At 52.3% G+C, this 13129-nt stretch overlaps 1 protein-coding gene across 7 annotated transcripts in view; it reads right to left on the bottom strand.

Annotated features, from left to right (window-relative positions):
- LOC111152974 (ankyrin repeat domain 11) overlaps positions 1-12819 on the bottom strand; it is a 185208-nt gene extending 172389 nt beyond the window's left edge. For all 7 annotated transcript variants that reach the window (XM_022511753.1, XM_022511752.1, XM_022511749.1 and 4 more), the window contains exon 1: positions 12712-12819. The gene's annotated coding sequence lies outside the window, so the exon portion shown is untranslated. The remainder of the gene's footprint in view (positions 1-12711) is intronic.
- Between the last annotated feature and the right edge of the window lie 310 nt (positions 12820-13129).

The following is a 13129-nucleotide window of genomic DNA, read 5'->3' on the forward strand; positions in this document are numbered from 1 at the left end:
GACTTACTCTTTTTTTTTTTAAAGATTTTATTTATTTATTTGACAGAGAGAGATCACAAGTAGGCAGAGAGGCAGGCAGAGAGAGAGAGGAGGAAGCAGGCTCCCCGCTGAGCAGAGGGTCCGATGTGGGGCTCGATCCCAGGAGCCCGGGATCATGACCTGAGCCGAAGGCAGACGCTTAACCCACTGAGCCACCCAGGAGCCCCAGGACTTTCTCTTAACAACCGTTGCCTCGATCATACAACAGTGCTGGCTCTGGTCACCATGTTGTATACATCACATCCCGAGTACTTTTTTTTTATCTTCTAACTTCAACTTTGTGCCTTTTGACCACCTTCTCCCTCCTCTACTTTTTGCCTCTGGTAACCCCAAGTCTGATCTCTTCTTCTATGAGTTTGTTGTTTTTAGATTCCACGTTTAAGTGAGATCATACAGTATTTATCTTTCTCCGCCTGACTTACTTCACAGAGCACAGTGCGTTCAAGGTCCCTCCATGCTGCCACAAATGGAAGATTCCTTCACTTCTTTTATGGCTGAGTAATATTTCACCGTAATACGATATACACACGTCTTTATCTGTTCACCTGCCAGTGGGACACTCACATTGTCTGCCCGTCTGTAAATAATGCTACTGTGAATAACGCTGCAATGCATGTAGTGTGCAGATATCTTTTCGAGTTAGTTTTTCATTTTCCTTGGATATATTCCTAGAAGTGGAATTGCTGGATCATATGGTAATTCTATTTTTATTTTTTGAGGATCCTCCATGTACTGTTTTCCATAATGGCTGTACCAGTTAACATTCCCACCAGCAGTGCACAAGGGTTCCCTTTTCCTCTATCCGTGCCAATATGTGTTATCTCCTGTGTGTTTCCTAACGGCCGTTTTAACAGACGTGCTGTCTAGCGATGCTGACCATCTTTTCACGCATCTGTGGCCTTTCGCAGACCTTCTTTGGAGAAATGTCTACTCAGGGTCTTCGTCCACTTCTAAACTGCATTAGTTGGGACTCTTTTCTCTTTCGCTATTCAGTTGTACGAGTTCTTAATATTTTGTGGACATTAACCCCTCGTCAAATACACAGTTTGCGAATACTTTCTCCCTCTCCATAAGCTGCCGGTTTGTTTTGCTGACGGCTTCCTTTGCTGTGCACGAACGTCTTTATTAAAGAAAGCTCCGTGAGAGAGAGAGCACAAGTACAACATGATGCCACGACACATGAACACAGCTCACCAACATCTGGGACACACTTGACCCGTGCTCTTTGCAACGCAGGAAGTCATTTTTATTGCTTCACTAGACTGTGGCATCTGAGACACAGGCGCACACAGGAGGGAACCCGTCGATCACTCAGCTACACCGCGCACCTGAAATCACCGCTCTCCGCAGCAGCCCTGGACGAATCAACAAGAACGAGAACACGCCGGCTTCAGCCGGGCCGAGCAACAGCCGAGACCCGAGAGACTCCCGAAGTCCTGCGGCCCTTCGGCCTCGCCGGCTGAGAGCGCGGTGTCCACCGGCAGTCGCGCCCGCTCGCGTCCGAATCGGGACGGCGGCGCTCCGTGCTGCTGCGCGCAAGGACGCACAGAAAGGCCGAAGAGGGCGGCGAAGAGAAAAAAGAACCAGCGGCGGGGGTCGCCCTGGGACAGCGCTAACGACACGAACGATTTCCCCCGCCAGAGAACCAGCAGCCGCCGCCAGCCAAGAGGTAAGACGCAGTCGCGCTGAGGAGGCGCCGGCGACCGGGGGCTGCGCGGAGCCCTGGAGAGTCTGAAGGCAGAGAGCGGAGGCCCCGCAGGCCGCCCTCGGCCCTGAGGCAACTGCCCCGAAGAGCGCCCGCCCCGCGGCCGGCCCGGGCGCTCCCGCACACCGCCTCCCGCCCTCCCTGTCCCTCTCGCCCTGCGCCTGCCACTGAACCTCGGAGTCCTGAAGAAACCCCCGGCCAGCAGGGAGAGCCACCCACGGGAGCGCGCCGCCCTGCCCGACCGCAGACCGGAGGACGGTCCCGCCCACGGCCTGGGGGGACGCGGGTACTTCCCACCCCCCCACCGCGGACCGCGCTTGCACAGGTTTAAACAGCACGTGCTCCGCATACGGACCAGATTTCCTCACAGGCGTTCCTTTCCTCGGGCCATAAGCCTGTTTTTGTTTATTTTTTTTTTAAAGATTTTATTTTGTTTATTCGACAGACAGAGACCACAAGCAGGCAGAGAGGCCCGCAGAGAGAGAGGAGGAAGCAGGCTCCCCGCTGAGCAGACAGTCCGATGGGGGCTCGATCCCAGGGCCCTGAGACCATGACCCCAGCCGAAAGCAGAGGCTTAACCCACTGAGCCCCCCAGGCGCCCCCTAAGCCTGTTTTTAAGTCCCAAACACGAAACACGGACCCAGCACCTACTTATGCGCACGTTGGTCCAGGTAAGACCCGAACAGACCCGAGTCCAGCCCGAGTCTACCGAAGTACGGGCCGCCTGGCCGGCTGCGCCGGGGAGCACTGCACTCCTGATCTCGGGGCTGTAATGCCATTCATGTTACGTCCCGGGCTGTAACCCTGCACACAGGTGCAGAGATCACTGAAAAAAGGAAAGAAAATCGGGGCGCCTGAGAGGCTCAGTCGGTTAAGCGCCTGACTTCGGCGCAGGTCATGATCTCAGTGTCCTGGCACGGAGCCCGTACCCTGCTCCACACTCAGCATGGAAACGGATTCCCCTCTCCTCCTCCCCCTGCTCTCTTTCTCTCAAATAAAACAACCTTTAAAATTTTTTAAAAATAAAGTGAAATAAAATCTTAAAAACAGAAGAATCAAACAAAGTATCTGGGCAAGTAACAAGACAGCAACTACCTCCCTTCCACACTGCACCAGCAGGCTAGTTCCCAGCCCCCAAATCGCTAGCCCCTCCTCTGTGAGCCCACAACGATGACCCTTGGCCTGCAGTGTATACGGTCTTGACCAGACTCTGTCTTGGACATGAGAGGGGCAGGCTCCTGGCCTCTGACCATCAGCCTGTCCCAGGAGAACAGGAGCAGTGGGTTTGTCACAGGCGTCCCTGGCGGCACGCTGCAGGCCTGAGACCATGTCCAAGCCCCCCTCCTGCCCCTCTCTTCCATCACCTCTGCTGTCCCGTCACAAGACCGCCCATCACTTGTCTGCCCCATTGCACCCACTCTGAATCAACTCACCTCTCCTCTTCCAGCCTGTCTGTACCAACGCCACCACAGAGTCTTCACAAGGGGCCTGCAGAGCCCACTGGAAGAGCCCCCGCCCCATTTCAGAGCTCTCTGGATCCTCGTAGGCGTGTCTTGGACCACAACACCTCTCTCAGATGCCAGAGCCTCCCCGCCTTGCCGAGGAGGCTGCCCCCACTGACAGGCCTTCCCCTCCAGGTTCTGCTCCCCACAGCCCACTCCACAGGGACCTTTCTGGGAGGGGCACTTCTGCTACTCATTTCAATGTAAGCTTTATTTCTACAACAAGTCGCACACCCCATCATCCACCTCTAACTAGCTGTTTTACATTCCTGCCTGGAAAATGCTGCTGCTACTTTCTACAATAGTGCCTGTGGTGAGAACTCTTTCAAAACTGATCATTTGTCCAGAAGCAGAGGGTGGTGGGGTGAAGGACAAACGAGAAGACACAAGGGTGACCTGGCATTCACCTGCCTCCAGGAGCAGCCTGCTCCGAGACACCATCCTTCCTTGTGTCCTGACTGCCTGGGTTTAGCCCCACGAGCATGACAAAACCCTCTCCCAGAGCCACTGTGACCTCCATCAGGCCGTCCACCACCTTCACACTCAGACACACCACACCGCCTCCTGCCACAGGTCATGGGACGCCGCCTCCTCAGCAAGCCCTGTCTTACACAACTGGAGTCCTGTCCGTTTTCCCAGCTTTATCTGCTACTGTTTTCTTCAAGGACTGCGTGTTCCAACAGGTCTACTGACATTCCTGCATTACAGCCGATCTGCCACTGCTTCCCACAGTCTGTGACGGCCTCGCCCTGCTTCCCGCACACTGGTATCGCACCGCTTCTTCAAAACACTTCCTCCAGGACATCTCCTGGACCTCAGACCCAGACATGCCTTCTCCCCCCTGAACTCCTATCTCGTGTCACAGTCCCCAGCGCCTCTCTTCCTCCCCAGCCTCGGGCAGGGCCATGTCTCGGGCCTCCTCATGCATCCCACCACACCCGGGCAGGGTGGGCAAGGGCTAACAGTGACTAAACCGGAGTAATGTGGGAAAAGCTACATTCATCTAGTCTTGGGGGACCCCTCCATAAGCCAGGTAATTCGCTCCAGCTGCGAGAAGACCCAAGACTATTCTACTACACAGGAGTCCACATTTGGAAGAGCAGTCTGAGAAACCAGAAGTCAGCTGTACACTGCTGTGTAACTGTGCCAAATGGGTAAATGGTCACAAAGACACAGAAACAAAGACTGTACTTTTCAAAACTGCCAAGGTTGTGAAAAACAAGGAAAGACCTGAGAAACTATCACAGACAGGAAGCGACTAAACAGACCTAACTATATAATGTGGGATCCTGGGCCTCAGAGCAAAAGTGAGTGAAATCCAAACAAAGTCAGGGCTTTGGTTAAGAGTGCCGTCCAGGGGCGCCTGGGTGGCTCCGTCAGCTGGGCGTCTGCCTTCAGCTCGGGTCACAGTCTCAGGGTCCCGGGATCGAACCTCGAGTCATCGGGCTGCTTGCTCAGCGGAGAGTCTGCTTCTCCCTCTGCCGCTCCCCATTCTAATAAATTAAGTAAGTAAAATCTTCAAAACAAACACAGGAATGTACCAATGTGGACTTCTTAGCTTTGACCACCTCAGCAATCGGACGTGAGACGTCACCATCCAGAAGCCTAAAGAAAGGACAGAAGGCAATGCCTCCCACTGCTACTTCTACCACTTCTGTAGCGATAACATTATTCACCAAAAAAAAAAAAAAAGGGCAAAACCTCGTGCAGGACGTGTATTCTTACCACACTTACTAACTGCCCATCGACGCCAGACTACACTGGCTGGACAAATCAGTTCTGGGGAACCGAGGCAAAGCACCAAAGCCAGAGGCACAACAACCTGACCCAAGCTCACCCACTGTGACCGCGTCCACGGACGCCCAGTGTGGCCGGCCGAACACGGCTCCCAAGGAGTCCCTAGTCTAATCCCTGGGCCTGTGGGCATCTCAGGTCGCACGGCAGAGGGGAATTAAGGCTGCAGACGGAGCTGAGGTCTCAGCAGCAGACAGGGAGCAGAGCCGGGGTTATCCGGGGGCCCCAAGTAATCACGAGGCTCCTCCAAAGTGGAAGAGGGAGGCAGAAGGCAGGGCGGAAAGGGGACGCCATGCTGGAGGGCCAGAGATCCAACACCGCTGGCTTTAAGGATGGAGAAAGGGGACACAGGCCAAGGAATGTGAAGAGCCCCTAAAAGACAAAAGAGGCAAGGAAAGCAAGTCTCCCCCGGAGCCGTCAGGAGGAACCCGCCCTACCGACACCCTGGCTTTCGTCCGGGGAGATTCATGTCTTCTCATCAACAGAACCGTTAATGAGCGCGCTGCTCTGACACCACCAAGCCCGTGGTCACGCGCTACAGCTACAGAAAGTGAGCGGCAGCACCAACGAACACACACGCGCTTCTCCCCACTCTGAGCGCACGAGTCGTCAGACCCTGCACAGCCTCCTGTCACCTCTCCTACATGGCACACCCCAACACAGCACACCCTCCAGCGCCTTCGGCCCCCACCCCCTGGAGACAACACAGTTGGGGGCTTCAAAGAAAACTATCAAGAAAAGGAAAAGGGGAGACTAGAAGTTAAATTCTAGGACAAAGATGTCCTCCCCAACTTTCTAACACTTCACTGTGCCATCAGTCTTTACTTCAAGGTCCTTTTGCAGAACATTCAAACAGCTTCAGCACAGTCATCTTTTACAAGTCAGCCGTCAGATGAGAAGCCAAGTGTAGCAGAATCAGACAGAAGCGCTTCACTGAAGAGAAACAAAGTTCCCACAGAAATCCCATTAAGGTTGCGTCTGCTGACAACCAAACTCTCAGTGAAAGTGACTATTACTTCTCTAAGCTTCACACTAAAAGACACAGGACACAATTCAAAGATTTCCTTTCTCAAGTGTTGGAGAAAATTTTTCCTACAAGAAAAACTTTTGAGTGTTAGCATATTTAATATATAAATCTCTACACTAAAAAACTTCAAATCTCAGATGAACTATTCTCAAAGTAATGGAAATACCTATAACGGTAATCCAAATCCTCTCCGTCTAGCAAAGAAAAAATGCACAAAGTCTACACACTCCTTGAAGTCAGAACCACCCGAGGGGCTGCGGAGCGCGCAGGACACTGCAGGTTCTCAGCAGTTTTAGACCCCGTGAGGCTGGGCTTTCTTTTTTATCACCCAAAAGGTGAGTGAGTGAGTGAGTGAGTTTGTTTGTTTTTAAAGCATTCTCCACATATTCTAATTAGCCAGCCATTTTTGTAATTAAAAAAGAAAATTCCATCAAGAGTGTTGCTTTGGGGTTTTTTTTGTTGTTGTTGTTTTTTTATTTTTAACTTCCTGTTTTACAGGATGTAAAACCACATTTAGAAACATGGTACATGCCAGCAAGGCTTCTCCTCTCAAGAGTATTAGGGTTCTTCACGCTTCTCTCACCTTCTCTATTTTAGCTAAGTTTACACAGTAGAGCCATAATGATTTCAAGCTGACATCATCATGCAGAATTAAGTGAAAGTCTTCTCATTTTGCTACCTATCTATGAATGCAGTGGAAAATAAAACAATCACAACTCTGGCCAAAACCTTAAGAATCAAGCACCCTATGCACCTTCTCATTACTTAGAAATAGTCACTCTTCCTGGACATTAGCATTCCAGTTCTGGCGCCAGCCAGCAGAAGAACGGGAGGTAGGGGTCACTTAATGCCTTGAGAAAAGAACTCTATCTGCTACATTTTAGATGAAAACTAACCTCTGATATCACAAAGTTATTAAGCATTTACAAGTTAAATTTCAATTCCAGCCATTCTAAAAGGTCCCATTTTACAGCGTTAAACAACTAATTGGAAGACAGAGGGATTTCATGAATTTGATGTAATCTTGACAAAAAATTTTGATCTAAGTGATCAAAAAATGTTTATGTTGAGAAGAGGCCAACATTTTTATAAAGTGAAACGACGCACACTCGTTTCTTTGCAAGTGGAAAAAGAGTGCCTACACATTTTCAGGATAATAAATAATTCACTGCCCAGATGCCAAGGGCAGAGCTGGCAACCTGGGTCTTGCCCCCAGCCAGCGAGGACACTGGAACTCCCACTAGCACCTCAACCCAGGCTGGGGGTGGGGCACTCCACAAGCCTCGGCCCAGCTGACAGTATTTCCAGTCCTTTCATCCCCTGAAAACCTCAGCTGGAGTAATGGGACAGACTCCTTTTACTTTCACACTGAAAATGCACTTAACTCTTCAGTCACTGAACCAGCTTCAAAACTGTGGGATTTCTTAAGTTTTAGAACGGTGTCTAGATATTTTCAACCACAACCAACTGCCGTCACCCCTTACTACCTAAAACGTTAAAACCACACATTCAACACAGTTATTCAAACCAAAATCTCAAGTCTCTATCACCCAAATTATACCCATACTTAGTCTTTTCAAAAGCAACCTTTTTGTCAATTACATAACATCACAGAACACAAAGGAAGGGGGGTAACACACAATTCCATTTGGGTGTATTTCCCTCCAAAGAGATTACTTTTTTCTTCATTAAAATACTAAAACTAGGGGCACCTGGGTGGCTCAGTGGGTTAAAGCCTCTGCCTTCGGCTCGGGTCATGATCTTGGGGTCCTGGGATCCCCGCATCGGGCTCTCTGCTCGGCGGGGAGCCTGCTTCCTCCTCTCTCTCTGCCTGTCTCTCTGCCTGCTTGTGATCTCTCTGTCAAATAAATAAAATTAAAAAAAAAAAAAAAAAACTAAAACTAGGGGCACCTGGGTGGCTCAGCTGGTTAAGCAGTCAACTCTTGATACCTGCTCAGGTGGTAGGATCCAGCCCTCCTCCGGCTCCCTGCTCAGGGGGAAGTCTGCTTGAGATTTTTTCCCTCCGCCCCTCCCCACGCTTGAGGTCAGGGTCTCTCTCTCTCAAAATAAATAAAATCTCTTCTTAAAAAAGCTAAAACTGGACGCCTGGGTGGCTCAGTGGGTTAAAGCCTCTGCCTTCAGCTCAGGTCATGATCTCAGGGTCCTGGGATCGAGCCCCACATCGGGCTCTCTGCTCAGCGGGGAGCCTGCCCCCCCCCACCCTGGCTCTCTCTGCCTGCTTGTGATCTCTGTTAAATAAATAAAAATCTTTAAAAAAATAAAAATGCTAAAACTATGGGGTGCCTGGGTGGCTCAGTGGGTTAAGCCTCTGCCTTTGGCTCAGGTGATGGTCTCAGGGTCCTGGGATCGAGCCCCGCATCGGGCTCTCTGCTCAGCTGGGAGCCTGCTTCCTCCTCTCTCTCTGCCTGCTGCTCTGCCTACTTGTGATCTCTGTCTGTCAAATAAATAAATAAAAATCTTTTTTAAAAAATGCTAAAACTAAAAATAAAATAAATAAAAATGCTAAAACTGGGGTCAGAGGGATAGTAAGGGGCCACGTGTATTCCAGAGAATTTATATTTGTACTAACGCTATGGTCTCGAAGCTCAGGAACTTTTTTATTACAATAGCTTGGGAGGGTTTAAAAAAAAAAAAAAAAAGATAAAATGTTCAAACTTTCCCAGTACTCCACTATCATACTAAACCACTGCTTATGTTACAAGGGGCCAGAAGGGGCTTAAAGTTCTAAATGAAATACAGCAGCGGCAAACTACACTCAGGAAGCCTTCACCTTGGCCCCCAAAAGCAGCAGTCCTACTAAAATTGCTTCCAGAGGCTTTTTACTTCACAAAGACAACTTTCCCATTAATTATTTTCCTTTATCTCCTGTCCTGTACCAAGTGTAAAAGCCATGTCCCACACCTTTACCTAAATTGTAAAGGAAAATTTATAATGAGAACAAATGGGAAAATGGCTGAAATCACATAAGCATTATTCCCAGTCAATCAAATAAATGAAAGTTCATGATCTCAAATTTCTCTTTCCAAAATTACTCAAACACTTCTATATAAAGTCTTTAAACAATTCAACAACTATCTCTTGAACCAATTCCATGACTAATGTCATACCCCAGACTGGGCCCTGAGTGATCAGAAACCACTCCTATTGTCATTAAGCATCCAGCCCTCTTTCACAGGGACAGATGAAAACCAGTTGTTACACATTTGATCAGTTAAGCTGTGTGGCTCACTGCTTGGGAATGATGATTAAGAAGGCTAAGAGGAAGCTTTTAACGAAGTCCCAAAGCTGAGAGCGAATTACCTTGTCGATCTGGAGGGGAGGCAATGATGGACAAGCAGCAGGACCCTGGCCCAGACAGAGGACCATCATGCGTCGAGGCCATGAGAGAATAAGGCACATGTCCCAGTCTAGGAAATGGAGGGCCAATGTAGCCCGTGCATCAGGAGGTAAGGCCAGAGTGATAGGGAATCACAGAGGGGACTTGGCGGGGAGGGGGGGAATTATACAATCAGGGTTAGGTAGTTAATAATCCCTCGGGACCTTACCATAAAAATAACATCCGTAGTTCTACTGTATATATAAAACACTACTTAAATAGAGTATTAAACATGTAGGAGAAGCAGAGTTAAGCACAGAATAACAAAAACAGACATGGGAACACATAGCTCAGTCTGACTTAGCTTAAAAGATACCATGACTAAGATCATCAAACAGAAGAAGAGCCACTTCGTAATAAAAATGTCTTCATCAGAATTAACAGAGTAGTTGTTAAAGTGGGTCATTTCCTAAGGCTTTTAGGCTTTCTACGCTCTAACTGCCAGAGCCCCAGGAGCTGAGGGCTGACACCCTCTCTTACCGCTTGAAGATAAAACTGGAGAAGTCCAACTGCACAAAAAAGTTTACGGAGCAGGCCAAGCTCAACCCCCACAGAGCAACGACTACAGAGCAGCAACAGACTGACACAGGGTGCATCCTCATTCTCACCTACTAACAAGCAGGTATCTTGCTATTAAAGAAAGCACATCCATTAAGCTTACCATGCGAGGGATGAAGGAACTTACACAGGGTAATGGACAGATCAAAACACTTATGTTGGCAACAAATACAGATTATGCTCTGAACCAGCATTTACTGACACTGTCTAATTACGGTATTTAATTGATAATGGGCTCACTGCCCATATGCAAAACAACTCTCTCGTTACAGTAGATAAAACGTAACCTTACCATATTATGTTAAGTGTACTTAAAAACAGAGGCACACAAAGCTCCTTGAAAAATCTTCTCAAATACAAACAGCATGGTTTAACTCTGTGCGGAGCTCTACTTGTCACCGTACCAACACTGTAATTACAGCTGACGTGACAGTCACCGGTCCTAAGCAGCGCTGCGGGGCAGTGGGATTGGCACAGCTGGTCCACGCACGACAGAGCCGTGCCAGTAAGCAAGCGGACCCCGAGTCAGAACTGCAAATGCCGAACTCAAGGCTGTGGGTGCCTCTCAACACAAATTTCTGGTAAATTTTATGGTTTTTCCACAGTTAAAAAAATATATATACTTAGAATTTGAAAACCTGTGAAAGTTTCACATTCAGATCAAATTTAGCAATATTTTGGGGCAGCTTTTTAACTAACTCAAGAAGCTGGCACAAAACACAAAAACATGTCATAGTTACGTGGTCTTTGTTTCCTCCCACCCAATTAGGAGGTCCGGCCTATCCGATGAGATCCTGCTCCCCAGCATAAAACTACAGCAAGAGAGGACAACAGCTGAATGGAGGGTGCGGGGAGGAAGCACCAAAATAGGGATCCAACTCAAGGACCACAATCAGAGTTGAGCAAGATGTTTCTCCTTTTTCTTTTTTTAACTCCAGTTTCAAAGAAATATCACAGTACTTGTGCAATCAGTCTCAAAAGACACAAAACACAGCAAGCCTTCCAGGACAGCAACATTTAGTACGAGAAATCAAGGTCCCAAAGGCATCAAATCAACAGTCTCAGGGTCTCTGATTTAGAACTATTCAAGTTATGCCATTGACTGGGTCTGCACACACCAAAAATAGCCACCGTGTCAATGGCGCTTTTTCCACCAGCAATATCGCGTTACACCGTTTTTGCTGAATGCCGCTCATCAATCCCCCACACGACCAAAATATTCTAAGTTTTGCGATTCAACAACTGCGCACCCTTTTCACTCCTCGGTTGAAATGGAACGTTAAGGATACTGCTCAGATCACTTTAAGAACTCTCACCTTACAAAAAAGACTGAAATTTGAATTTTCTACTGGGAAATGTGCAAAACCAGCCTGTTCTCGCAAAGGCACGTGAAACTCCCCATAACCTGTAGAAATCGCGAAGCCGACGCGCGCTGCATCTCAACGGCTGGAGACAAAGTGGTTTTCAAACACAGGCCCCCTCGGGCCAGCTCAACCTTCCAAAGCCTCTTCCAAAAATCCCAGGAAGCTGGGACGCGAGCCGGGCTCTCCAGAGGAACCGCAGGCAGAAGACCTCGCTGGGGCCCCGGACAGGAGCAGACCTCCAGAAGGACCGAGCCTCCTCCAGCCCCAAACAGCAAAGACACAAGACCGAGCAGCACAATCCCTCTTTGAGGGGACTGAATCCATGCGGCGAGGCCAACCCCACACGCGCGCACACACGCACACACACGCGCTCTCACACACTCACTCGCAGCTACCGCCCTGCCAGCGGATGATGAAATGAGGAACGGAAATTAACATTTCAGGCAACGTCTCACATTGTTCCTGGAGGCCAAGGACTGCTGTTGCAGCCGCCGCCGCCGCTCCCTCCCCCCCGCCCCCCAGGCCCGCCTACCCGCCCCGCGAGACGACACCCCCGCGCCGCTGTCCCGCATTCCTGCCCCCCGGCGGGCCTACGCGCGCCCCCGGCGCCCCCACTCTGCCTCCACGACTCCGCTTCGCCCGCCCCCTCCGGCTCGCAGCCCGGGAGCCGCCTGCTCCCGTTCCCAAACAGCGATAATAATAGGGACGCCGGGAATAACAACTACAACCGACACCGCGGCGGCACCCCTCCCTCGGGTCAGAGGTCGGCGCGCCCGCTCCCCAGCCGCCCGGGGCCCCGCCCGGCCCTCGCGGCTGCCCCGAGCCCCCCAACGCCCCCAGGCCCACCCTCAACCCCTCGCGGCTGCCCCGGGCCCCCCCGGCCCTCCCGGAGCCCCCGCCGGCCCCTCACCGATGCCGAGGAGCCAGGTAGGCCCAGCCGGAGCCCCCGAGCCCCTCACGGCTGTCCGGGCCCCGACGCCCACCCAGAGCCCCCAGTCCGTCCCTCCACGGCTGTCCGGGCCCCGAGGCCCACCCGGAGCCCCACCCGCAGCCCCGCGCGGCCGCCCCGGGCCCCCCCAGGCCCACCCGGAGGCCTTCGCGGCGGTCCCGGGTCCCCCGGAGGCCCCGCACGACCCCCCAAGAGCTCGCGTCGGCCGCTCACGGCTGCCTGGGCCCCCCGGAGCCCCGGGTCGGCCCCTGAGGCGCCCGGGCCCACCGGCGCCCGTCGCGCCGCTCCGCCCGGAGGGGAGGCCTGCAGGCCGCACGGCGGCCCCCATGCCCCGGCGCCCGCCCGACCCCCCGCCCCGGCCCGCGGCGGCTCTCACCGGTTCCCGGCGGCACGGCTCCGCGGGCTCAGCGGCGGCGCGCGGGCGAGGCCATGCAGCCCCGGCCCGTCTCCCGGCCCGAGCGGGAAGGCGGCGGCGGCGGTGGCGGCGGGCTCCGAGCGCCGGCGAAGCAGCGAGGCCGGCGGGAGGCGAGCCCGCCCCTCGGGCGCGGCCAGGCTCGGGCGGCGCCGCGACGGCGCGGGCGCTCACTGAGGGGACGTCGGGCCGCGCGCTCGGCGGCGGCGCCTCCCCGCCTGGGGCCCTCGCTCCATCGCGCTCCGGCTCGGCGGCCTCTGGCTCCGGGACCCGGCGGCGGCTGCGGCGGGCGCCGGCCGCATGAGACGACGCCGCCCATTGGCCCGCCGTATCCGCCTCCGCCATTGGCCCGCTGCGGCCGGGCACAGGGCTGCGCACGTCA

Source organism: Enhydra lutris, unplaced genomic scaffold (assembly GCF_002288905.1).
Source record: "Enhydra lutris kenyoni isolate GAN:26980312 unplaced genomic scaffold, ASM228890v2 scaffoldscaffold30, whole genome shotgun sequence".
In the NCBI taxonomy this organism is placed as follows: Eukaryota; Metazoa; Chordata; class Mammalia; order Carnivora; family Mustelidae; genus Enhydra; species Enhydra lutris.